General features: G+C 36.8%; 1 long non-coding RNA gene across 2 annotated transcripts in view; it reads left to right on the top strand.

The window, feature by feature from the left end:
- LOC139974313 (uncharacterized) overlaps nucleotides 1-21,711 on the top strand; it is a 52,662-nt gene extending 30,951 nt beyond the window's left edge. Inside the window, exons 1-4 of one of the 2 annotated variants that reach the window (XR_011795446.1) lie at nucleotides 16,750-16,951; nucleotides 17,926-18,077; nucleotides 19,006-19,128; nucleotides 20,333-21,711. This is a non-coding gene — a long non-coding RNA (uncharacterized lncRNA). Of the gene's footprint in view, nucleotides 1-16,749; nucleotides 16,952-17,925; nucleotides 18,078-19,005; nucleotides 19,129-20,332 lie in introns of those variants that run through there. The other variant, XR_011795445.1, reaches the window with a different exon arrangement.
- Nucleotides 21,712-25,576: the final 3,865 nt, after the last annotated feature.

Raw genomic sequence — 25,576 nt, forward strand, 5'->3', positions numbered from 1 at the left:
TAGGCGAGAGGTCCAGGGGCGAAGCCCTTGGAAGCTATGTTGAATTTTAGAGGCTACAGAGCTTTCAAAAGTTATTCAATCGGCCGAGATTTTAGCAATATAAATTTAGATTAAAATGTTCAAAATACTGCACATGATTAGCCTAATATTGATTTGTTGGGTAGAAATGATTCATGTACAGGTAATAACTCACTCAAACTAGATGCTCATTCTGGGTTGCCTAGTCAAATCCGTGGCACTGTGGCAGTTGCCAGTAATACAAACCAAACGGGCTCGTAGAGATAACAGAAAGCATAATGATATGATAATACTTAACTTGAGACGCAATTGGCTGGTATTTGTTTGAGAATCCCCGTCAATTACGGATTAACGTCAACCGCGATCTGCAGGTTTAACTGAGCCTTTAAATGAATTTTGAAATTTTTCGTCCAATATTTTTGTATTGCTCACCAATGTCATTTTTGGGCAAGTGGGTTACTGATATTCAATGAGCTGCCGCTTCAGTTCCTGAGCCAATTGGGAACGTCTCCACAATGACAGAACCCAGGTCCTCCCAAGTACCCACCACCACTCCCGCTCAGCTCGTATACACAACCGATAGCCGTATGTGTTTTTTGTTTTATTTGTCTTTGTAACCGAGGGCCTCGGGGAAGATATATAGCTCTGGCTTACCGAATCACCCTCAATACAATAAAGTTTAAATAAAATAAATAAAACAGTTATTGTGGCAGATGTGCATGTCTGGCCTATACCAGCTACACGTCATCTAGCACATTGCCCTGGTATATCAGTTACGGATATGGTAGGCCATACGGGAAATAATTGCTTATTTACTATTGTTTTCAATAACAGTGCGTATTACACTATAGCGCAACTAAAGTTGCAGTTCCAACTAAGCAAAGATGGTCTATTTCATGCCGGTATTAATTATATTTCATGCCGGTATGAATTATATTTAATGACGGTATTGATTCTATTTAATAATGGCGTTTGAAGCTGCATATGAAGCTGATAGATTGAGAATTAATGCCGGTATTAAATAGAATGAATACCGGTAATAATATTAATTCCTGCGGACCTTAAATCAGCAATTATTTCCCGTATGGCCTACCATATGGCCTGTATGGCCCACCGGAAGTTCTACGGCCATTCCTAGAAGTGGTCAGTCTACCCTCATCCCTACCTCAATCCCTAAATCTACGGCTGCATCCATCATTATCAATAGCCCATCTATAGACTCATTAATACAAACGAGTCATCAATCAAGAGAAAGAATTACAGCGTGATTGACACCAGTCCTCTTATGAAAAGGGATATGAAGAAAGAAACTCAAGCAGAATATGGTTTCCTTGAAAGTTATTATTGAAATAACTAACAGCAAGAAGTACAGAATATGCGAGAAGAGTTAAAATAGAAAGTTAGAAACTAAAACCGGAGTAAATGAACAGAAAAGACTTAACAGAAACAGAAGCTAGCTGGAGTATCTTTGTTCTTTGAGCTCGTCATGTCAGCTATACAGCTATCCAGCTGTACATGTATAAGTTCTACAGCATATAGCATATATATGCTACACAGCTATACTTATATATCAGCTATACATATATATATATACATATATATATATATATATATCAGCTATACAGCAACCATACACAGAACTACAACAGAACACATGTGTGAATATCAAGTAACACAACGATTCTTCACCAGACGACATTGAATGCTAACAGCAAGTCGATACATGTTATTGGCTTGTTTGTGACATACACCTGGTCAGTTTATTTACGTATGTCAGATGACTATGAACAGTTAGTAGAGTGGACTGATTCCTTTGCATGTGATACTCTCCAGGAGCGCACAAAACAAGTCGGTACAAAGAGGCCAGAAATCATCAAAAGGAACAATTCTGACAATTCTCCACACAAAAGACTTGTGCAGAACTTTGAGTCAAATGCGAAGAATCCAGCTAAATAGACATTAACTAGGTACAATAGAAAGTCATCAAAACAAACAAGTGGCAGTTAGAATCCTAAAAAAGGAAAATGATGATGATTCTTTTTTAGAAATCAACAGCTGTTGAAAAACGGTGACTAAATTATGTCTCGTATTTGGAGAATCCCATGACGAAGATTGGTTCATGTGTGAACGCCGCAAGGAATGGGCTCATGAAGAATGTGTAGACATTACTGATCCACAATTGTGTTATTGCAACAATTGCTTTGACTTTGGTAACTGAAAGTTGGAGAAGAGCATGAGGTGGAAATTTGTCCTGTGTCTTAATAGAGAATCACTGCTTATGATAACGTACCCACAATGCGCTTAATAGATCAGGCATGTGCACATAGGCCTATCATTTCGAACGCTACTGTAGGTCACTCTTATTTGCCTATAGTTGCTTGATTTATTGTTGTTCGAGATATTTTCACGTTATCTTTTGCATGCTTCATAAGTTATTCCCCACAAATGGAATGTTTCTGTTAGCCAACATTGAGGTGCCAATCTGTGAGGCTTAAACCTAATTTGGTATTTAAGATAACAGGGTCAGTAGCCTATCACGCAAACTGTACTATCCATCATAGTATAGGTTAATCCTTTAATTTTTGATAATCAGCCTGCAAGTTTTGTTGGTGGTGTCGGCACGTGGGAAATGGGGCTAGGCGCATGTCCAAAAAGAAGTTTTACCCCGGACTTTTACTTATTATTTTGTAATAGGCTAACTTTCGCCTACAACTATGTTTAATGATCGTTCACGTCATACTGTCGCAGATGTTCGTCAAAAATTTATGAGTGACGTCACGAATCTTGATGTCAGAGAAAGGTATTGTGCGTCTCAGGAAATATCTAAAACCATACAGCTTACGTGACGGCTCCGCCCCTTTAAAAACCTTAAATCATTCAAAGGTACATTGTCTAAAAGATATATAACACCTAATGTGTGTTGTTTCTAATGGCAACATCATAACATATACCTCTTTCACGATTTGTGTTTAGTTTATAATTATGTTTTGTTATTAAGTTGCGGTTTGTTCAGTTTTGTTGTATCGTCAGGTGTAACGCCTATGTCAAGACATTTCTTCACTTCCAACCAATATTTCTCAGTTGCTGGGTTCTTGAACCCATTTGGTCCGCCGTTGTGTATCCGCGCAAAATCCTCACAGGTAGGATTATGCTCTAGACGGGCAAATGTTGCGTACCGTGCCATATAACCCTGTACAGCCCGTTCACTGCAGTCAAAGGTCGCTGAACAATTCTGCCAATCTGTGGATGGAAATAGCAACTTAAAATTGTTTATTGTACAATTTGTTAATATTTAAGTAAACTATTGATTATTAAAACAACATACAGACATATATCGCCCGGTGTAATTTTTGGATACTTATCTGAAGCACAAGTAAGCCAAATTGTCGGTATAGTTACAGAGGGAGGGGTGGGTAGGTGGGGGTGAGATACCCGAAAGAACAACCGGAGGTTCTAAGCGTTTCAAGTATTCGCAGATGACTCGGACTTCACAGTACACACTACAGCGTGTATATGTACTAGATGTATTGTTGAATTGAGTGAGTTGCGTGCTTTTGTCATTTACTAACAGTTACTATACCATTGCGACCGTGTTCTACTTTATATCAATATTGTTGCATGCTTATTCATGAAAATGAATGTAATAAATCATCCTCTTCCCTAGCTCTACACCCTACATTAAGTCATATCATTGATATCGTGGTAAATCGTATATATTATGATGTGAAAATAATCATCATTTCGCACGGAGTCAACGACCAACATCGCCATTCACTATATATCACGATTATTGTGAAGATCACGCGTCATAAGCATGATCAACGAGTGATGTAATGGAAATCATTTCCACGATAACGAATAACAGCATCAATGCAAATGCAAGTTTACACTCAACCAATCATGATCATTGGCAACAATGATGGTTTACGGCAAAGATCAACTTCACATCCACAAGTATTATCAATATCATCCTTTTGATCACGCGTCACAGGCATGATGTTAATAGGCCCTATTTTGCCCTATATTTCATGATTATTACCATGATCTATAACATCACAAGTTTGGTGGCCAAAACCACAGGTATTATTAGTATATCCAAACAAATTGGTGGCGACATATATGACAAGCATGATAGTAAATTATGAAACCCGAATCATTGTCAACAATATCAAATATCATTACGACATGTATCGTTATATTAAATGTGAAATTGTCGTGATCACGCGTCACATACATGACTAGATCATGAGCGACCATACGATAAACAACATTTGATACAACCGGCCACAGTTACGACCATGCATATCCTATCATACAAACATGTAAGGCAATTGAACATGTGCAGAAGGGTTTCGATACGTACCTCCATCCAGACTACCTCCCTTCAGCCTAGCATCCTGCCAGTAGCCTAGTTTCATTTGGTAAGGACCACATGACAGTGATCCTACATCCATATGACACAGTGGGGAAGGTATAGTGCAAGTGGACTCTACAAAACAGATGCACTTTAGGCAATCAGAAGGAACTTGTCCAGACGCTACAGAATGTAAGACAAAACAGTTATATTCGTTAAAACAAGGTTAATAATTTCAACTTGCAACTGAAATATACTAAAGGGCACTCCATTTTATATAGCAGGTGTGTTTCTCCTCTAAACACGTCGATCCCGATCTAAAATTTCTAAGAATAAAATGGCTAAGCGATACCTTCTACTATTCTGATGCCTTCATTCAATGATCTCTACTTGACCTCTGCTAGATCATGTCTGTTACTATCAACTTTAAGAACGAGCCGATGGAATACACTCATAAAGTGTTATGTAACAGGTGGGTATTTTTCGAGTTTTTTCCACACTCGTATCTATGAGTTTGTCTAACCTTGGCTCCTAGGAGCAAGACGGCGTACCAGGTCATGTTCCCGGGTCCTCTGCATGGGAAAATTGTGACATAAATGCTGGCTCGGTTGAGCAGACGATATGCCTTTCTAATGATGATGGGGTCTAGACTTCCGCAATGCTAGTTTCTCCTGAGAGAGATAACGCTGCTTAGGGTTACATCTACTCACAGTCTACAATGTCCATCTTGGCGTCTGTGGAAATTTATTTGACCTAGCAGGCCCTCTCACCTTCATACTTCACCATTTGAAAAAAAAAATGGCCTTTGCCCAATGAGCTATCCAAACACGTCACCTGTCAATGACTTTTATTGCCTGGCCATGCTGTTGCCATTCTAAATAGGGTGCGTAGGGGGCTATTATAAAAAAAATATGGGCGACAGAGATTCATTTAATTGGCTGTCAAGGGTGCTGCAACTGACACTGGTCTCTTGAGTGAGGATCTGAGGGAGCTATTCATGAAAAGAACACAGGATGCTAGATCATTGTTAGGTGCGTCAAATATTGCTTCAGAGTTAAAATCTATCTTTACATTATCATCAACGTAAAACATGGGGAACGATTAAAAGGAAGCTTGCGGGCAACTAGGAGTGCAACTTTTGTGCTGGCAGACAAAGAAATTCTGGCCGAATCATTTTTTTTGGGCAACCGCTCCCAAGGCTTCTAGCTTCTTCCGCTGAAGAGGCGTCGTCCAAAGCAGCAGCAGAAGCTTTAAGAACCAGAACAAAGACAGCAGCGTTTAGTGGTAAGTTCTTTTCAGTGTCGTTTAGGGACAACTTTTGTTTAAAGGCTTGGCAAGAACTTACAAGCGATACTTGGGTTCTCCAGGTTGTTAACTTTCTTCCACCTTACGAACATTAATATCCCAATTTTATAGTCAGTAAATAGAAAGCCAAAGTCCATATGCAGAGATTCAAGCTCTCATCCTAAAGAAGGCAGTAGAGTTGGTTCCCCAAACGAACTCACACAGATAATTTCTAAGCACACTGTTTGTGGTTCCCAAGATTCCATTTGCCGAAGAGGACAGAGCCTTCCTTCGGTTTCTTTGGAAGGTGGAAAACTTCCAGTACTACACCCTGCCCTTCGGTCTATGGTTATCCCCGTTTCTTTTCACAAAGTTACAATAGGAAGTTCATGTCAGGCCATCGGCGACTGCAAGGAGTAAGCCTCTTTGTCTACCTAGACAATGTTCCTGTTTCTATATCGGTCCCATGTAAGGTTAAGGGATGAAATGAACTTCCAGTTGGCGAGCCTAGCATTCATGGTAAATCTGAAGTAGTCTGTCTTCACTATAAGCAGAAATATAGTATTCCTGGGTGTAGAAAAAGATTCCATTAACTTTCTGAATTCCCTTCCACAGATCAAACTGAAGGGTATCAAGAAAGATTGTCAGAATTTGTTCAACTGCAAGCTATCAATGGCTCATGTGAGATATCTCCAAATGGCATCGAATGTATAGCAATTCACAAGCCTCAAGGTTTCAAGGCTTCAGCTTACCTTATAACAAAGGCCCATTAAGAGTTGAAATGGTGGATAGAAGAAAGCCATACCCAAAATGGTGCTTCGATCCAAACTATAACCAGATATGATGATTCAAACAGACTCGTCAAAGTCAGGTTGAGAGCCGTTTGTGGTATGCAACAAACAGGGGCCTTTGGTCCCAAGAAGAGAAAACATTGGCATATAAATGCACTAGAGTTACAAGCAGTGTTCCTAGGTCTCCCAGTGTTTCTCAAAAGCAATATTCAACCTAAAGATTCCAATACAAGTCTGATAATACCTCCACACTCAGTTTTAAACAAACATGGTGGAACAAAAAGAGGGGACATTCAGTTTGCTGCACAGCAGATTTGGGGGTTTTGTCAAAAGCATCGGCTGACACTCACATGAGAGCACACATCAGGCAAATTGAAGGAAGAGGCCGACTTTCTGTCTCGCCATTGGGAAGGCTAGTGGTTTGAAAAGTTTAATTTGTACCTGCCATAAGAATTGGAATGGTGTAAAGGTAACAAACATTATATAACAGATCCCAACGCACCCACTCTATTTGTGAATATTATATGTTTTCTTTTTAATTATTATTATTTCCCTTTTTCATTGAATTACAGGAACAATCCTGAGGGTTTGAAGAATAGGATGCAGTGGAAGATGTTCCCTTTGCATGGTTGTGTGATTGAGACTTTGCTTGAATTTGCATTTTTAAATTTATCTTTCTGGGCATATTATGAAAAAAAAAATTCTCCACTTTTTACATCTTTGCTCTTTTATATTATAGCTCACAAAAAGAAAGAGAAAAACTTTTTATTCAGGTGTTGAAGCTTTAAATGTTTCTGTCTTCTCTTTGATCAACCTGTTACATAACCCTTTTAAGTGTATTATATCGGGTCGTTCTTAAAGTCGATAGTAACATACATAGCCAACATAGCTCAAGTAGAGGTCATTGACTGAAGGCATCAGCCTAGTAGAAGGTATTGCTTACCCTTTTTGTTTTGGCCGGAATTTTAACGAGATCGACGTGTTTAGAGGTCAAACACACCTGTAGTATGATTCCAATGTTAATGACAGGTACAAAGTACCTTGTCTAAATTGGAAATTATACTAGACAGTTTTATTTGTCTCCGTTTGGTGTAGCCTCATTTGTAAAAATCTAGACCAGAACAAATGTACGACTATCGACTTAATAGTTAACTTTAACTTGACATAATTTGCAACATTATATAGACACTATACTGGGACATCGGTCAGCGAAGCGAAAACAAGTGGTCTACATCGCTTATTGAAAAAAAGCAACTGAGACGCGGGCGGCGGAGCCGGGGGCCACAGGGGTCACTTGCCCCCCACTTTTCCTCAGGTTAAAATGTGCCCTTTTTTACATAAAAATTGAGGTGTCTCAAGTTAGCAAGAGGCCAGGGAACCAGAAGGAACACTCGGGAAGAGCCGTTTCCGGCCATCTGAGTGGTTTGTAAAACCAACAGTTTTATAGTACGCTCCGCGCCAACTGATGGTGGCGCTCCCCTCAGATAGTCGTGCATACAGCTTTGCAAATCCTGACTACGCCCGTGACTTTTAATGAATTTCTGTGGGTCAAACTCAAACCTAGTTGGAATGGAAAAAAATTGTTAAGATATTAACAAGAAAAAAACTCTAATTCGGAAGATTCCTACATTAGCGACTAGCATGATTTCAACTCATTTTGTCAAAAAAGAGAACTTGTGCCTTGTTTCCCAATTTGCACATTGGATATTGCAGTGCTAGTATGCATATTTTCCTTTAGTGGGGGGGGGGGGAGGGGGCGTTGATGGAGTGATGTGTACATACACAAATAAGATAAAACAATAAGAGTTATAAAGGGTACTAAATATAAGGCTGCATCAGTCCCATCGAATTTCTGCAAAGTGCCCTTTGATGTCGGTGCCCCCCTCCCAGATTAAAAGTGCTTCCGCCGCCCTTGAATTGAGAAGTTGTTATTTGTCTTAATTTATATTTCCTCATATGGAACAATGTGAGGATCCCTACATTTTCCCACGAGATGCTGAAAGACTCAACAGATATGTCGATGCCAGACTATGAGTACTTATGGTCCACTGCAAGTAACCAAAATACTCGATTGTTACATCTACTGATTTACGGATGGAGTTTTTGGTATTTGTTATGATCATTATTTGGCTTTTAAATAATCATTTTCATAATGATGTCATTATAACAAGCATATCAAGAAAAATAAAACACAATTTGTAGTTTACTTTTTTACGTTTTACTTATTTATGTATTTAGGATATGTCTGTGGTAAAGTCCTAAGGGGCGACAATGGACGAAAGCATGAAGGTACCCCCCCCCCCCAAAAAAAAATGCAACGAAATGCAACAAACAGTAATTCGATGGATACTTTTTAAGAAAAACCTGGGCAAGAAAACCAAACTAGCGAACGACTGATCCGCTGTCAACCCAAGTCCCCTTGCATCGGGACTGTGACTGTGTGATCATCGTCTGGTGTGTATCACCATTCCCCTCGAAAGGGAACAGATACTACACGTGATCTTAGCCAAAAGGCCGAAAAACAGTAATTCGATGGATGTGTCTGTTGTAAATGTGCAGCAATGATCGATTTAAAATAACATTGCACCTGTTTGCGTAAAGTAGTAAGGACACATAGCTAATTTGCCCATATTCAGTATATTTGTTGTGTGTGATAATCTTATTCAAAATATGTCGTAGTTTTTCGATAAGTTCTTTTCGTTTCCAAGATATAAACATTTGAAGTGTTGATAAATCTGAGAAACTCGTTAAATATGTACAAACTATGACGAGGAATGTTGAGCTCATCAAAATTTCTATTATTTTAGCCCATAATTAAATAGTACCTTTATGGATCATTTGGAATACTTGATGTTCTTCTATTAAGAGGATATTAAATTATTTCAATAAACAATCGCCTTTGGCCACAACCCTGTGCTAGAGTCCCTGAAACGAAGATTGTGAAAATAATGTGATAACATAACAGAAAATTAGGCAGTCACTCCATGCACATCAACAATTTGCATAATTATCTAATGTTTATTCATTAACAAAACTAGAATTACACAAGATTTGTAAAATGGTCCATCTTTGATGGATTTTCATGGGAATTGAAGCTATTTTCATGATTTGTAATGCCTATTAGGGTTAGGACAATATTGTCCATAGGTGTCAGTATAGACCTTTAAAGTTCGCCTTTGGTACAGGTGCACGAGGTTGGAATCTTTCCGATGTTATCAATCATAAACAATTGTTTCAAACATCAAGTATAAGAATTGTTCACACTAAGTTACTTCTTCGCCATGATGCAAACGCATAGTTTCGGCTGTGTTCAATACTGTGGCAAACGTTCCATAAACCAACATCCAGTAACGGAATGCAGTCATACATGTTGGGAGTTTCTTTTTCAAGCGTATGCATGTTATGCCGTCTAACAAATATTTACAAGCACAGGACTAACGGCCATAAAGCCATACGGGTAAGTCAACTATAGTATCACTTCCTAGCTATAAAATCACGTGAACTCCAACCCTCACAAATGGTTTATCTTCGAGTTCGTCGTGAAGTCCGTATACTTTTGGTAATGAAATAAAATATTGACACAAAATGTACTGCATTGGAGAGCTTCAAGTATGCTTATTAACCTACACTAGCAATTCGATATCTCATGGATTACCTATTTTTATATATATTTATTTTTGGGTATATATTCAGGTTCTTATTCTAAGCCAGTGTACAACTACCGTATGCCTATAGCATATATGGTATAGCCCCATAACATACCACACATATCAGGCAAAACTGCTGCAAGTTGCAAATGCTCTCTTCAAGTGCCTTCTGCTTATGTGTAATTGGAAAGGTCAGACAATCGTTCAGCTAGTCAGACAAAATTCACAATATTGTTTAGACTTATATCCATTCATGGACGGAGCAGTATACATTATGACAATATAAATGCAACAGAGTTTTAGACCATTTGTTGAAAGTGAAAAACTTACCTGCCATAACGATGAGAAGGAGCAAAACCGATCTAGTTATTTGTGGAATCATGGTCGGCGCGATCTGCTACAACTCAACCTCCGACTATAAGTGATCGAATGAGCTATTTCTGGGACGGACAGATTATATGTAATATTACAATTAGTGCAGCCCACAAAGAATGTGTACTTGGCGAGCATACCTCAATAACAAGTTCAACAATGTCTGCAAACTTCCTCTTTCAGTTATATTGTTTAAAGGACATTAGTTAAACCGAGGAGGAAGACAAATTTCGAGACAATTTTCGTGTGAAACTTGTTCCAACAAGGAAGTTCAAATGCAATAGCCATGTTTGTGCATAATAGTTGATAATAAAAGTATAGCGCGTATCACTTATAGCCTACATGTAAGTTATAGTTCTCCTTTCATGTTATGAGTCACGTTTACAACATGTGAAAGAGAAACTGAGTGCAGTATAAACAATGTCACGGGTCAAAAGGGCATAGGTACAAGAGTGTAACCACTCATTCTTATTTATGAAATTTATGAAATTTTGAATAGTAAAGGCAACCTGAATTGATATTTGCGACATAGATTGAATAAGTTGTGAGCAAACGGAGCTTAAAGGCTTTGAAGACTCGCCCCAAACAGCGTTTGTTTGTCCTTGCCCGTTGATAATGCCTGCTTAAGACTCTGCACAACCATAATGTTTTTATTATTTGTTTTTATTTTCAACAATATAAAGCGATAGACGTACATTTGTCTGCCTCAGCGTACCCTGTAAAGGACAAGGTTGTGAGTTCCTTTAACGTTAATTTATATATATTTAAAAGTATCAAAACAACGGTTAAATTTTCTTTTATGTTTTATATTTTAAGACTTCCTGTCGGGGTCGATGGACATACAGTACTACGCAACACGGGTGATTCCTGTCTGCTGGACTGCAGATACGCCTAGGTGTAGGCCTATAATGATAGAACCCGTTCACGTAGCTCCGTCGGGGGGGGGGGGGCGGGAAAGCGATTACGTAATAAAGACTCAAACAGTAACATGGAACACTGCACATATAGAGGTAAAGTATTCAGTCGTCAACAGATGTAAGCAGCAAAAGGCTCGAGGAAAAAAATTCCAGGAGACTGTGGGGTATAGATGAGTGGACATGAGCCGCAGTCTACCTCTGACAGATACGGATACCCATTTCCATGCTATTTATCTGTTTACCCACCACTATGTTTCTTCCATTGTTACCCTCTCCATGTCCTTGGTAAGCTTGCCCTATGTATATATATATATATATATATATTTATATATATATATATATATATATATATATTTATATATATATATATATATATATATATATATATATATATATATATATATATATATATATGTATACATACCCACCACTATATTTCTTCCATTGTTACCCTCTCCATGTCCTTGGTAAGCTTGCCCTATGTATATATATATATATATATATATATATATATATATATATATATATATATATATATATATATATATATATATATATATATATATATATATATTTATATATATATATATATATATATTTATATATATATATTTATATATATATATATATGTATACATACCCACCACTATATTTCTTCCATTGTTACCCTCTCCATGTCCTTGGTAAGCTTGCCCTATGTATATATATATATATATATATATATATATATATATATATTTATTTATATATATATATATATATATATATATATATATATATATATATATACATAGCCTATATACATATATATATATGTATATATATATATATATATATATATATATATATATATATACATAGCCTATATACATATATATATATATGTATATATATATATATATATATATATATATATATAAATATATATATATATAATATATATATATATATATATATATATATATATATATATATATATATATATATATATATATATATATATATATATATACCTTTATAGTACCCTCTCCCAACACTCACCCTAGATTGACCCTGATATTACTTGCACACCTTGTGCGTCGCGTTCATACGATGAATCCGACAGCAGCGAAAATAAAAATTAAACCCGCATCAAACCGTGGCATACTCCATCTAGTGTTCATATGAACCCGAACAGTTATATGGCAGAATAACATATTTTTGGATACGTTGGCAAACTATTGAGCTTGGAACAAATTGTTCCAGATCCCTTGTCGAAATGGATCTCTCTTTGTATGTGGCTTGGATGTCAGAGTAGATATATATGGCATTACATGGTTTGAAACATTTTGGGGAAATTGAGGTAATTTTAGACCGCATTATCAGACATTCAAGAGCAGTGTACGACAATAATGTTTACTGTTGAGTAAACAAGCTTGTTCGCAAGTGACGAAAATTTGTTCGCCCTGATACGGAAACTTGACGGTGCCATGAATCGTCAACGTGGAAACTTCTGCAAGGACTTAAAGATCACATTTAGTGTTCAGGGTGTAAGTGAACGGGGTGGTTATATGGAGCATCCTACCACACGTAAAGCTAGCAAAACGAGGGCAGCACAGTGTTTTTTCGTAAGTATGGAAATACATGCCCCGCTGAATGTTTAATAAACAGAACGGTAATACACTTTTTAACTAAATCTGAAAGAGAAAACACATTTGTATGGACCCTTTGGAAGCGGTTTGCAACACAATACTGAAAATATGTTAATTGATCCATGATATTTTATTTTATTTTATTACGTAACATGAATTAACTGAGCAACAAAATGCATGGAAGCATTGAAAGGATTTGGCATGATGGCACTGCCCCACCTCCTCCCCTCCCCCGAAAATATATTATCTACAAAAAAAAAATGGAAACATTCTGAAAAGTAAATGTTTGATTTTATTTTGTGTGAATATTGTTCCGCACATTTCAAAAGAAGGCGATTCACTCTACAAGAATGATCTCTAAGTGAGGGCAGCATACAACTTCGAATAACCCAAATTTGAAGCAATTATGCTGTGTGAGTTAGTGAAATGTTGTACGTCTCATTATGGCAGGGGTTTATATAAAACTTCGATAGTTCTGTAGAGTGCATGTGCTTCCGATTAAGACAGATAGTTACATTCTGGTCGACTCTGCTTGTTTGCCTATTCCCAATTGGTATCCTCATTGATGGACCAGGAAGGTGCGTCAATCATGAAGGGACAAAGGGCACGTCCCCACCCCAACCCCGCTTTCTGAGGGGTTGAGGACTCAAATATATAATGTCCCCCAGGTTTGGTGACTGACTCGTGTAGGCGCTAGGCCTATGAGGCTCATAATGACTGGTGTATCTTATAAAAGGAGCTCAAACATTTTGCTGCCCCCCCCATACCCCGATGAAAAGTAGGAACTACGGATTTCATTTATAGCGTAAATTAAATGATTGTATAAATGTTGTTTTATCACGTACAAGCAATATCAAATTTTATGTACATTATTTTGTGCATTCAGTTTGGGTTAGCAATGCCAGTCATGATAGTCTGAATCGTTTTTCATTAAATTATATATTTCATAGGAGTTTTGAGACAGATACTTATACGGTGCAAAGCCATGGGTGCTAAGCTGCTATAGTCATGATGTAGTTATAACCATGTTATTCATTATACCTCAAGTACTAGTTTAGTATTTTATGCATATATGTTCACAAAATATTTTATGTGTGGTTAAGTTAACTGATGCCAGGTGGTGGGTAATTGGTGGGGGTGGGGTGGAGGGGTGATTGATGGGGGCATGGCGGTGATGACCGTGTGTTTGCTTTGTTTTGTTTTCACGAGTTTGGTCAGAGTAACAATAGCACTGTGAACAGTGTAGCAGTCTAATGTAAAACTACGGTTCATAAATATATTTATTAAGACTATATGTTTTATATATATACCTATCAGTTTCATTGTTAGCCCCTTTATCATTGCCCCAATGTTGAATAAGAATATTGAGTCACAATCCTCTATACGGCCCTACCACTCAGCTCTTCTCCCCCACCCGCCCCCCCAAATAAGTCCTTTCCTGGCATGAAAAAAACAAATAATGATAACACAAACATAACAATTATTTTACACCTAAATTTCCCATATGGCTTCCCCTCAGCTTATTATATAGGCAACGCTACCATCAGAGTGCCCTAGCGGTACAAAGTGATTTTCTTCTAACTTACATTTTTTCCTTGAAGAATAAATTTCTAGAACATGAAATCTCAAAGTTAAGAATGTGTAGATGCAACTTACAAGGCCATGGAAGTGGCATTTCCGGCAATCTGGGAGGCATTTTTGGCCAAAAAAAATTCACTGTTACGGCCCCTAGACACCACCCAATAAAGTCACAGCACTAAGGCGCTCGCGGTTTGTGCTACGCGCACTCTCCTTCAGTTTTATCAATGTTCAGTAATTTATGTTCACGCCCTCACTTTTCACAAGGAGTAGCTACAGCCTGGACGGACTGAAGCAGTTAACGGTGGTCCACGATCACAAACTGCACATTTTCACCAAATGAAACCAACATTGAAAGGAAGAATTTCTGCATGTTACCTAAATGATCCAACCGTTCTTAAATGGTACAAACAAGCAAAATCAAACTCAACCTATGCAGAAGGCTTTCTGTCTACCATATTCTCGAGCATATGATAGCGAGCATAATCCAAAATAGAATTGCCGTTCGTCACATTTAAGGGTCTCATACATCTAAGTGTTTCATTGCAGATAAAGTAGGGGTGGGGGAGGGTTAGGGGGTGGAAATAATACCAGCGATCGATTGGACGTAAAGTACGTTAAATGAGATAGAATCCCAACAATCATCTTTGGTCAATGTGTTGGTGTGATAACACTGATCACACTGATAAAGAGTGATAACACAGTGATAACATATAAACAGTGATAACATATAAACAGTAATAACACAGTAATAACACTGAAAAACAACTTCACCAGACAGTTAAGAAAAAAATCTGATTCCATTTAGCCCGATATATACAGGTTTAATTATCCCGACACAGACATCGCTGAAATCATATATTATCAACCCACTATAAGCTTTAGTTTGTGCTGTTTTGTGTTTTAATTGATTTATTGTTGGTTATGGAGGTGGGTTATGAATTTATATTTAAAAAAAAGAAGATGAAACCAAGCAAAGATGCCTTCCAAGAATAGGAAAAAGAAAATGGGAGGTAGGCGAGCGACATAATAAATACATTATGGATGAAAATCCCGCCCCTTTCATGCATAGCCTATAAGCAAACGTAATTCTAGAGAACGTTTATTGCCTGTCGGATATCCTCACCAACCCCCCCCCCCCCCCCGCCCCCGCTGCCCTGTTTTCTATCTTAAGGTTTTGTGGAAGTAGATTCTAGTTCTGACGAAGAGAAGAAAGAAAGTAGGAAATTCACAAATAACATGCCTGCGAAGTTCCTATTTACTCTCCCTTAAACAATAACATTTTTTAAAATGACTTAAAATCGTCGACTCATTTCAGTATCAACAATGTTATACGGGCTTCAACTGTATTTGAAGTGACTTGAAACAATACCGCAATTTATAGAGATACGAATATTGGCCACTAGAATCGTACATTGAACAAAAGGTACGTCTTTACTTTCCCAGCATTTTCCTTGGCAACCCATTCTGTGACTACTGACTTCTCTATAGATCAGCCACGACCGATAACTTCTAGGGCCTACAAATGGCCCGTTATATACTTCCAGTTGATTGACTGACTAAACTGCACATTAGTTGATATTGGTTGAAATAGAATATGCACTGAAAGTTATTTAAACAACTGCACACATACACGCATTTATCACAATCGTTGGTGGAGGAGGGGGGGGGGGATGGGGGGGGGGAGCACTACGAGACAGGAAGTTTACTCTCAGCTTACTTTGGAACCATTTGCTACCATTTGCTGATGTTTGTTGGTTTTCCAGTCCCCACCTCGCGACCCAACGTAAACATGTTAGCGATCCATGTTTGGATCGCTAGCTATAATTTGGAAGCGTGCCTGTACATACAACCGTTAGGGGCTCCCGAGAAACGTTCTAGCAAAAACAAAAACAAAGTGCGCCACATATTCAGTAGCATAATGTTGGTATGATACAATCAAAACTCAGTTCTCTGATAAGTTACCCCTACACTCTAAATAACAAAGAGTGAAAAATGCCCTCCTTACCGAAAGTGATTTTTTTCACTCCAAAAGAGCGAAAATTCACTCTATAAGAGCGAAATTTGTTGGTATTCAATCCCTCCAGTTACTTCTCTGTTCACTCTTTGACCCGGAGTGAATAATAAGTATGTGTTGACATGTGAATAGCCAATTACATTGACGAATGCTGCCGCCCTTTTTGATTTATTATATGACAGGCAATTTTCCTACATAACATACTACAGTATCATGCTTGCAATATCGCAAAACAATTCAATCGAAACCACGCAGAGATTTTTCTGAGGCAATTGAAGATGTCTGTCCAAAACTGGGTGGAGTGTCATGGTTTTGGAGAAAACATTGTGCAGTTATCTGAAGGTAAATCAATCTATCTTAAATAAGTCGAATTATCACATACTAGCCATATGTACTATATGAGTATAGTTGTAGTAGGCTACTAGGCAAGGGTATGTTGTTATTGTCAATATATATATATATATATATATATATATATATATATATATATATATATATATATATATATATATATATATATACTTAAGTTATAATGTAGCCTTTGGGCTAGGCCCAACGCAACACTAACAAAGTAACGTACATGTGACCTGGTGAGTTTTAATCTTTATTGAACATTTAGCATATGCTGTTACAATAATAAACTAACCCATTACTGTAATTTAGGCTTAACTTAACTTAAATAATTTAACGTTAGCTTACTACCAGTAACAATATTAATCAGGCCAAATCGAGGTAACTCGGATATGGAATGTACTTTAAAATCAGACTTAATACCGTTAAATTAAATATAAAAAAGGGTTTCAAATGATCAATCAATCAACAAAGTCATTTAATTAACTTTCCATCTGGTTTTACTTGCGTTAGTGTGCTTAATTTCTGACCTATAGTATAACGCTGAAATTATAAGTAGGCCTACAAGGGTAACGATTAGGTTCGTAACATACGCCCCGCTTACGGAAAACCTTCGTATATGTAGCACGTGAAAACATCGATCCATTTTACACACTAAATTCCAATAGACGATGGTCGTTGAAGAAAAATTCCTACTTAGACTTACTCAAGTTCACTGCTAAACTTGTTGAATGAGATTTCATAAAATAGCTCTTAGTAATCCTGATGCTGGAGAACTTCAAATTCATCAAAATAAAACACCTGTTTGGGCTGATGACTTTACAACTCAGGTTTACATGAGGGATATTTAAAACACACATGGGCTAAGTAGAGTCTTGAGGGTAATGAAAAACTGAATATTTAAACTAATTGCTAATTTTATATTAACTAAATTTATGATTTACTAAGTGAAGTTTGTTACTTAGTTTGTTGACAGGATTTTCAAGCAAAACATCTCGGAACACAGACACCTTGGCAAGATTTTGTTGGAGGAGATGGAAGATGGTCACGTGACCATATCATCAAGAAAGAAGTCGGTGCAAGTTATGGTCGCTTATCTAATAGAGGTGGACTCAAAGTTAGTATAATTATCTAGTTAGCACATGACTAGGTTAGCTAAGAAAGAAGTAACTATAGATTTATGAGATTATCAACAATGGCCCCACAAGGCAGTGGGGGCCTTTAACACCTGATGTAGTTTGCCTACATATAATTTGATGTAGGCCTATGCATTGTTCAATTCAATTCAATAATGTAATATCTTGTCATTGCTCCCTAGATTAACCTCGGATTTGACCAGCTCTCCCCTATACGGGGAGTGAATTTATAACCAAAATGGTAATGGTTAAATCATCAAAGTGGCTCAGGGCGTAAAGAAAGATTTCTTGGATGCCATTATTCGGAAATATAAAGATGGAGATGGTACAAGCAAAGGGTACATTGGACCGAATAGCAGACAGTTTATCATAATTGCTTTATTCTCAACATAATGCCATGAGGTCAAGAAGACTATTCAATTAACCATTTAGTGAGGATCAGGCTATAGTTCCCACATACTTAAAAAGTCAACATTTCATAGTTCCCCTTGTGCGGGTATTCACGCATAAGCTATGGATACCAATGGTCATCTGCAATTAAGTTTCAACACAATGTAATTGCAAGTAAACAGAATAATTTTCTATGCACTTCACGCCAACATGTTTCTCTAATCTCTTTTGCTGTCGCCAACACTTTTCCAAGGCTAGGCTATGAGTGTCCACTGCATATAGCTCCATGTGAGAGGACATACATTGAATTGAAGGTCATGTCATTACACATTTTGAGTCAGCCCAGCTATAGTAGACAATGTTCCTTAAACAGATGCTGGTACATATCATGCCTGCATATTCTTCATATTTCTAGTGTCATATTAAGTTATATGGGTAATTGGTCATTTCTTACCATATAATAGAACAGCAATCAGAGATATAATGTGGTATCATTAACATTTTTCTTCTTTTGTGCAGCTGACTCATGTGCCCTGGAACTGCTGGTCACGATGCTGAGGACCACAAATTACAGAAAGGAGAAAAGATCATCTACTGTATCAGCCAGTATACAGTGCATGCCGTATGATACAGAATAGAGTGGTAAATAAATATTATTTAAAGCAGGGTTTCCCTAACTTGATCCCCCCAAGCACGAACCCCCTGTGGATGTCAGAGTTGTCCACGAACCCCCAAATTTGCGAGACACGATCTGAGTCATTATTTTACTGTAATACGCATAACAGTGCTTCGTAAAAGATCAAGTTAATAGTGTAATGTTGTGGAATTTGTACGACTGATTATATGATATATCAGAATTTAGTTCAACAAAAAGTACTCTAGTTTTGACTTTCAGAAACGTCTCACGAACCCCCTGGGATGGACTCACGCATCCCCTGGGGGTTCATGCACCCCAGTTAGGGAACCCCTGATTTAAATGAAGCCTATTTGCTTAAAAAAGCTGTTCAGCTAAGTCAACAATACGATCAAAATAGCATCATTGACGACTTAATTGCAATTTGTTTGTATTTATAATGGTTCATAATAATTGTTCAGAGCTATATGGTGCAAATGTGATTACAACTTAAATGGGTTTTTTGTGGGTGTGTTGGGGGGGGGGGGGTGGCAGCTAGGATGTATATGCTGGTGCCTGGTGTAAATTAAATGCTTTTTAAGTATTTATTATCAAGGCCTGAGCTTTGGAGATAAATTCAAGATCAAAAAGTATGAAAAATGTCAAGTTATTTGAGCGTTTATTATCTTCACAGCCACCCAACAGATAATAAAATATGGTATAGAGAAGGACAAGATTTGCAGTATATTGTATGAACAATTGAATCAGTTTTACTCAAAACAAAATAAGTTCAAACTGATGTTCCATGGTCACAAGTAGAGCATTGTTTTGTATTTGTTATCAATATCTTTCTTATTGCAACTATTACTATTATCTACACTGCTACAAAGATGTAGTAGTTTGTGTTATTCACATACTAATTCTACCAGCATGTGTTCAGCAGCTGCTGTAGTTAAGTACTTAACAAAGTATTAACTTTATGAAAGGATTTATACTTCTAGTGACTCTTTAACAACATGTAAAACTAAAATATAAGCTATTGTGCTTGGTAGTAAATACAGCTGAATCTATTTGCCACACCTCAACACATCTGCTAGGACTATTTCACGAGAATTATAGCAGGCATGGCAACCACTCATCACAATTTCAATGCTTGAAATCACACTTATCTTAATTTTAAACTGTTTTTATAGTAATTTGAAATAATAAAAAAAATCTTATTTGTACTTTCAGGTTGGAACCGATGTTGGTCAGTGGTGAGGAGTTCACTCACCCTTTCTTATTAAGTCTTGGGCCAGCCAGCAGGTGTGTGAATACACCAACATTCCTGTTGGTGAATCTATAATAGTAGCATTTGACAGGCTTTTCAAGTTTCATTATATCTTGAATCTGCACGTTGCTCTACCTTTATCTACTTTTTTAAAACTTATTTGAAGGTCTCATTTATATGGTGGTCATGATGAGTTACACCCACAAGTTAGGTCATTTAATGTATCACTCAATAATATGCCTAATTAAGAGCATGTTCCAGCTATATGAGCATAAACCATAAAAACAAAGTAACATAGATAACAGCATTCCTTAAATAAATTATCAACATGCTTTCAAGTGACTCCTTCTTATTCCATTATAGTTACTCCTACCTCATGAACCTTCCTCTAACTTCTATGTTGTCCTTAACAATCCTATTTTATCCTACTTTTTTTTGACTTGCCACCATCAAAATAAGTATTTATGAAGCATATTAATAAACTGTGAATATAAAAAATGTCATACGATTTTGTCAACATTGTTGGGTATCGGTGAAAACATCTAATGAAAGCCTGCAGAAGTCTCGTTTGTCCTCTTCGTTTGTAAACTTGATCCTACTAACACTAGTTGTATCTTACAATCCCACCTGTGTCCCTCCTGATGGTCCACTTGAGAAAACCTTTATCCAGAATAGCTTATAGGACTGTAAGGCTTTCATTGCACTTTAATATTTAGTTTATGCTTGACTGAAACTATTGTTTGATTTGTACATCACAGAAGGTAAGGAGGCATAATGACCGGTGCTTGATGTTTTATGCTTACTTTGATAACATTTTTGTATGATTGCTGAATATGGAAATTATTTTTAATAACATGTTGAAATGTCAGTTACTGAAGCAGATATTTTATAACTTTTGATTTAAGATTTATTTATTTTTTTATTTTTATCAGTTTACTATAACTAGTCTATACCATTCACCATCTGTTTGCAGTGTCTTGTGTGTGTGTTGTTCTATATGTATACGTAGTCCATCTATGACCTTTTATGTGACCTTTTTTATGACCTGAAACTACTGTTGTAGTTCCTTATTCAAATACATGCAACAAAAATGCGAGAACAATATTTATGTCTTTTTTTTACATTGTCCCTAAGTTGCCATGCAAATCTTTCGGTAGTGTAATTCTGTTACATTTTAGATCTTTTGTTGTATAACTCATGTTAATTTGGATGTGTGAGTGAGAAAGTTACTCTCAAATGAAAAACCCATAATCCTGTCCGGTGTAAATTACAAAAATTCTTCATTGCGATGCCTTGATTTGTAATACCACCATCTTTAACTGTTCAGCAAAGATTAGACTAAAATTGCTGGTTCCTTTTCACCAACACCATAAATAACATCACTCCTTTAGAGTGACTTTTCACTCTCAACCTTAGTGAATTTCACTCTTTTATGGAGTGAAATAATTCACTCTGTACAGGAGTCTGTAAAGGAGTGAAATTCACTCTTTGAAGAGTGGTCCCTCTATACACTCTTTGAAAAATTGAAAATCCACTCCATTAGAGTGGATTTTCACTCCTTTTTTTAGAGTGTATGCAGGCCTATCGTGAGGTTGGCTCAAATGTCGGGTGGAAGAGGGTGGGGGGTCCACCCAGTGCGCATACTACTTTGTGCTGAATCTGTAACAACATCATATTTACAAAAGTTGCATAAATTATAGGACACGGGCATGTTACCCTCCATATATTGTGGTTGCCTCTCCGTAAATTGTTTGTGCCCCCCCCCCCCCGACAGATTTTCCAATAATGAGAAACATTTTGTGGTGACAAAGAAAAATAATAATAAGATAATTCCTGATACAAACAAATGTATTGGTGCAGAACATATGTATAGCAATTAAACTTCATTTTAAATTTTGAACAGATGTATTCCATTAGGCTTTAATTCAATCGATTTAGCTTTGAGTGCTCAGAGATATATGTCACACACGACACTGGTGTTCTGATAACTCTGGAGAATAATATACAATTTAAAGCTGAAGAGCGCCACAGTTTTATCCAAACTAGTTTGAATACAACAGAGGGAGACAAACCCAACCCAATCAACATCTTTGTTTCCGTACGTATAGGTTATAAAGCTATATACAACTATAAAAGTCAAAAGACACAGATATATCGTCAAATGCCTTTTTTTTGTGTACACTCACTGGCTGGCACATTCGCTCGCCGTCTTCATGGCCACTGCATATACGACTAGGCCTATCATGATACATGGACTGAATACAGTTTGAATTTATGATTATAAAACTAAAAGTATCGCAACTCCGAATGTACACAAACACCTCGTACATATATACATCGGCTACATGTATACAAATACAAATGCACTGTGTTTTATTGTGTTGTATACTATACACAGTACAATAGGCTACATTACATGTGTTGTGTAGAGCGGAGTCAAGCGAGTAAACAAACGACGGAGGACTGCCTATAATGGGCGCAGTAGTTGAGAATAGTTGCTTCATTGTGTTAAGAACACTATATACTTTCGTTCATATATACCTACCAAAAGTTCTGGAAAGTTGCTAATGTGAATATCTTGAATTTGTTCGTGTTGATCATACTGATATCGACAGAGTATGGAGGGATCCATGTTGAATACTAAAGTATATCACGTGCTCACTGAGAGCCAATCAGAATCGAGGAAATAATTTCAGTGTCAGATCAGTTTGGGAAAAAAATCGCGACCCGGCCGGATAACGAACCCGGAACCTCCCGATTGCAAAGCCTCATTGCTTCAAATGCCAACGCCTTTATCCGATCGGCCACAGCACCGTATCTTAATTTTTACCTTTGAGATATATCGTGTTTTGAAAGTGTCTGGGAGCTGTCTCTTTGTAAAGCTATGATGTCACAGTGTCACTAAAATCTGAAACCTTTTAACTTCTCTTTATTTTTCTTTCACATTTCCAAGGTGGAAAATAATAACATTGACACCCGCAATCAATGTCATCATTAGGTCATGTTAAGATGTCCGATCTTTTATATTCAACATGTGCAAAATCACCATTACATGAAATACACGTTGAAATGAAAAAAGAAAAAATAGAAAAGTAGGAAGCCCGTTGTGACTTGATGATGTCATATTTAGAATTGATCAAGTCATCAACATTGTGTTTGAATACGTTCACATTAAAATTCGTGATATCTCCCAAAACAAATTACATCTTTCCCAGCTGTTTGTGGAAATATTCAAGAGATTTATGGCTGTCACTAAGACCAGTAATGATGGTCGGTTTTGTGACTCCTTCTTTTGAAAGTGGCAAGGTTCGTCTTAAATGTTAAGGGTTTTTAAATCTCATAAGTGAGGAAATTTCGAGATTTTTCGGCCAAATAACACCATAGTTGTCTATCAAATATCATCAACTTAAAACTAAAAACTTAAAACTACAAAGAGATGAATTATGCTCATATCAGAAAGGAATCATGTATTAAAAAAGTTAGACCAATTGTTTATGTCCTTGTCTATGATATATATATATATATATATATATATATATATATATATATATATATATATATATACATATATATATACATACATATATATATATATATATATATATATATATATATATATATATATATATATATATATATATGTATATATATATATATATATATATATATATATATATATATATATATATCATGGCTAAATATGATGATAGACTTTGTTTCTTTATAAAATAAGAGAAAAATGTTGGATATTCGAATGGAACTTATGAAATGATTCCAAACATCCAAATGAAAAATAATAGTTATCATGAATGTGAAGTTATTTACTGTAACCTACGATGTCCAAAATAGGAATATGTGAAAAGCTGCGTCCAACATCTGCTTCGTAGGAGAGCGTAGAAAGTGAAGAAACATATTGACGACTTAACACACGTTGCGCAACGTCAAATATATGAAAATGACCGTTTAGAAGAGATGTACTGTTTGCCTAAAACGGAAAAAATCTGAAAATTACATTTGCACTTCTAAAAAAGCTTCATTTCTTTTGGTTACTTCCTCCCTGTTTTAATTGATTTATTTTTAATTAGATATTATAAAGTAGCGAAATGTTCTTTTTTCGGTGTTTAAGTGATGTCATTGGTGCAGTATTTGTCTCTCACACTCGATTTTAAAGAAATAAAAAAAATTATGTAATACTTAACCTTTACCACTACATTTGATACGCGTTCTGACGGTTATTCAGAAACAAAAACACACTCGGGATGAGTGGTTATCTCACACGGAAGTAATATACCAATTATAAAAATATTAGCCAGACGGGGCCTTAAAAGGTCATCGATATATTCGCCCTATACATAATATGTTATAGCATACACTTAAGATATGGTTCCTCCATATATGAGATATTCAATTGACTATATAGTCAACATATGTTAGTAAATTTCCAGTGGCTTGGAATAATTTATATGACTGAGCCCCCCAGGAAATTATTTTGGCACTCTCGGTCTAGCAGTTTTTGTGTTAGTGTATTGGCATTTTCGTCCATAATATCGGTCTGGACATTGCTGGACACATATGCATACGCACAGATCATTGCAAGATAATACTAACAATGCATGCAGCTTGTATGACTTCAAATGGAAGCAGGACACTTCGCCCAACAACCATTTCGCCCAACTGCCATATCGCCCAACCAGCCTGGTCATTTCGCCCAACCAGCCTGGTCATTTCGCCCAACCAGCCTGGTCATTTCGCCCAACCAGCCTGGTCATTTCGCCCAACCAGCCTGGTCATTTCGCCCAACCAGCCTGGTCATTTCGCCCAACCAGCCTGGTCATTTCGCCCAACCAGCCTGGTCATTTCGCCCAACCAGCCTGGTCATTTCGCCCAACCTTGATTAAATATGATACTTCAAAAGGAAATGTTCGGGAATTCGGGGATACGAACCGAATATTAAGGAAACTTGAGGATGGATCAGTGTGTTAGTGGTTAGGTTTGATAGTAAACGTTCGAATATTCAGGAATATTAAGGAAACTTGAAGTCCTTTACTTTGTATAACTTTAGTAAGGAGAGGTTCGGGAATTTTTAACGTTACAGGATACGAACCGAATATTAAGGAATCTTGAGGATGGATCAGTGTTTTAGGGGTTAGGTTTGATAGTAAACGTTCGGGAATTGTTAACGTTACGGGATACGAACCGAGTATTAA

Source organism: Apostichopus japonicus, chromosome 9 (genome assembly GCF_037975245.1).
Source record: "Apostichopus japonicus isolate 1M-3 chromosome 9, ASM3797524v1, whole genome shotgun sequence".
NCBI classification, from domain to species: Eukaryota; Metazoa; Echinodermata; class Holothuroidea; order Aspidochirotida; family Stichopodidae; genus Apostichopus; species Apostichopus japonicus.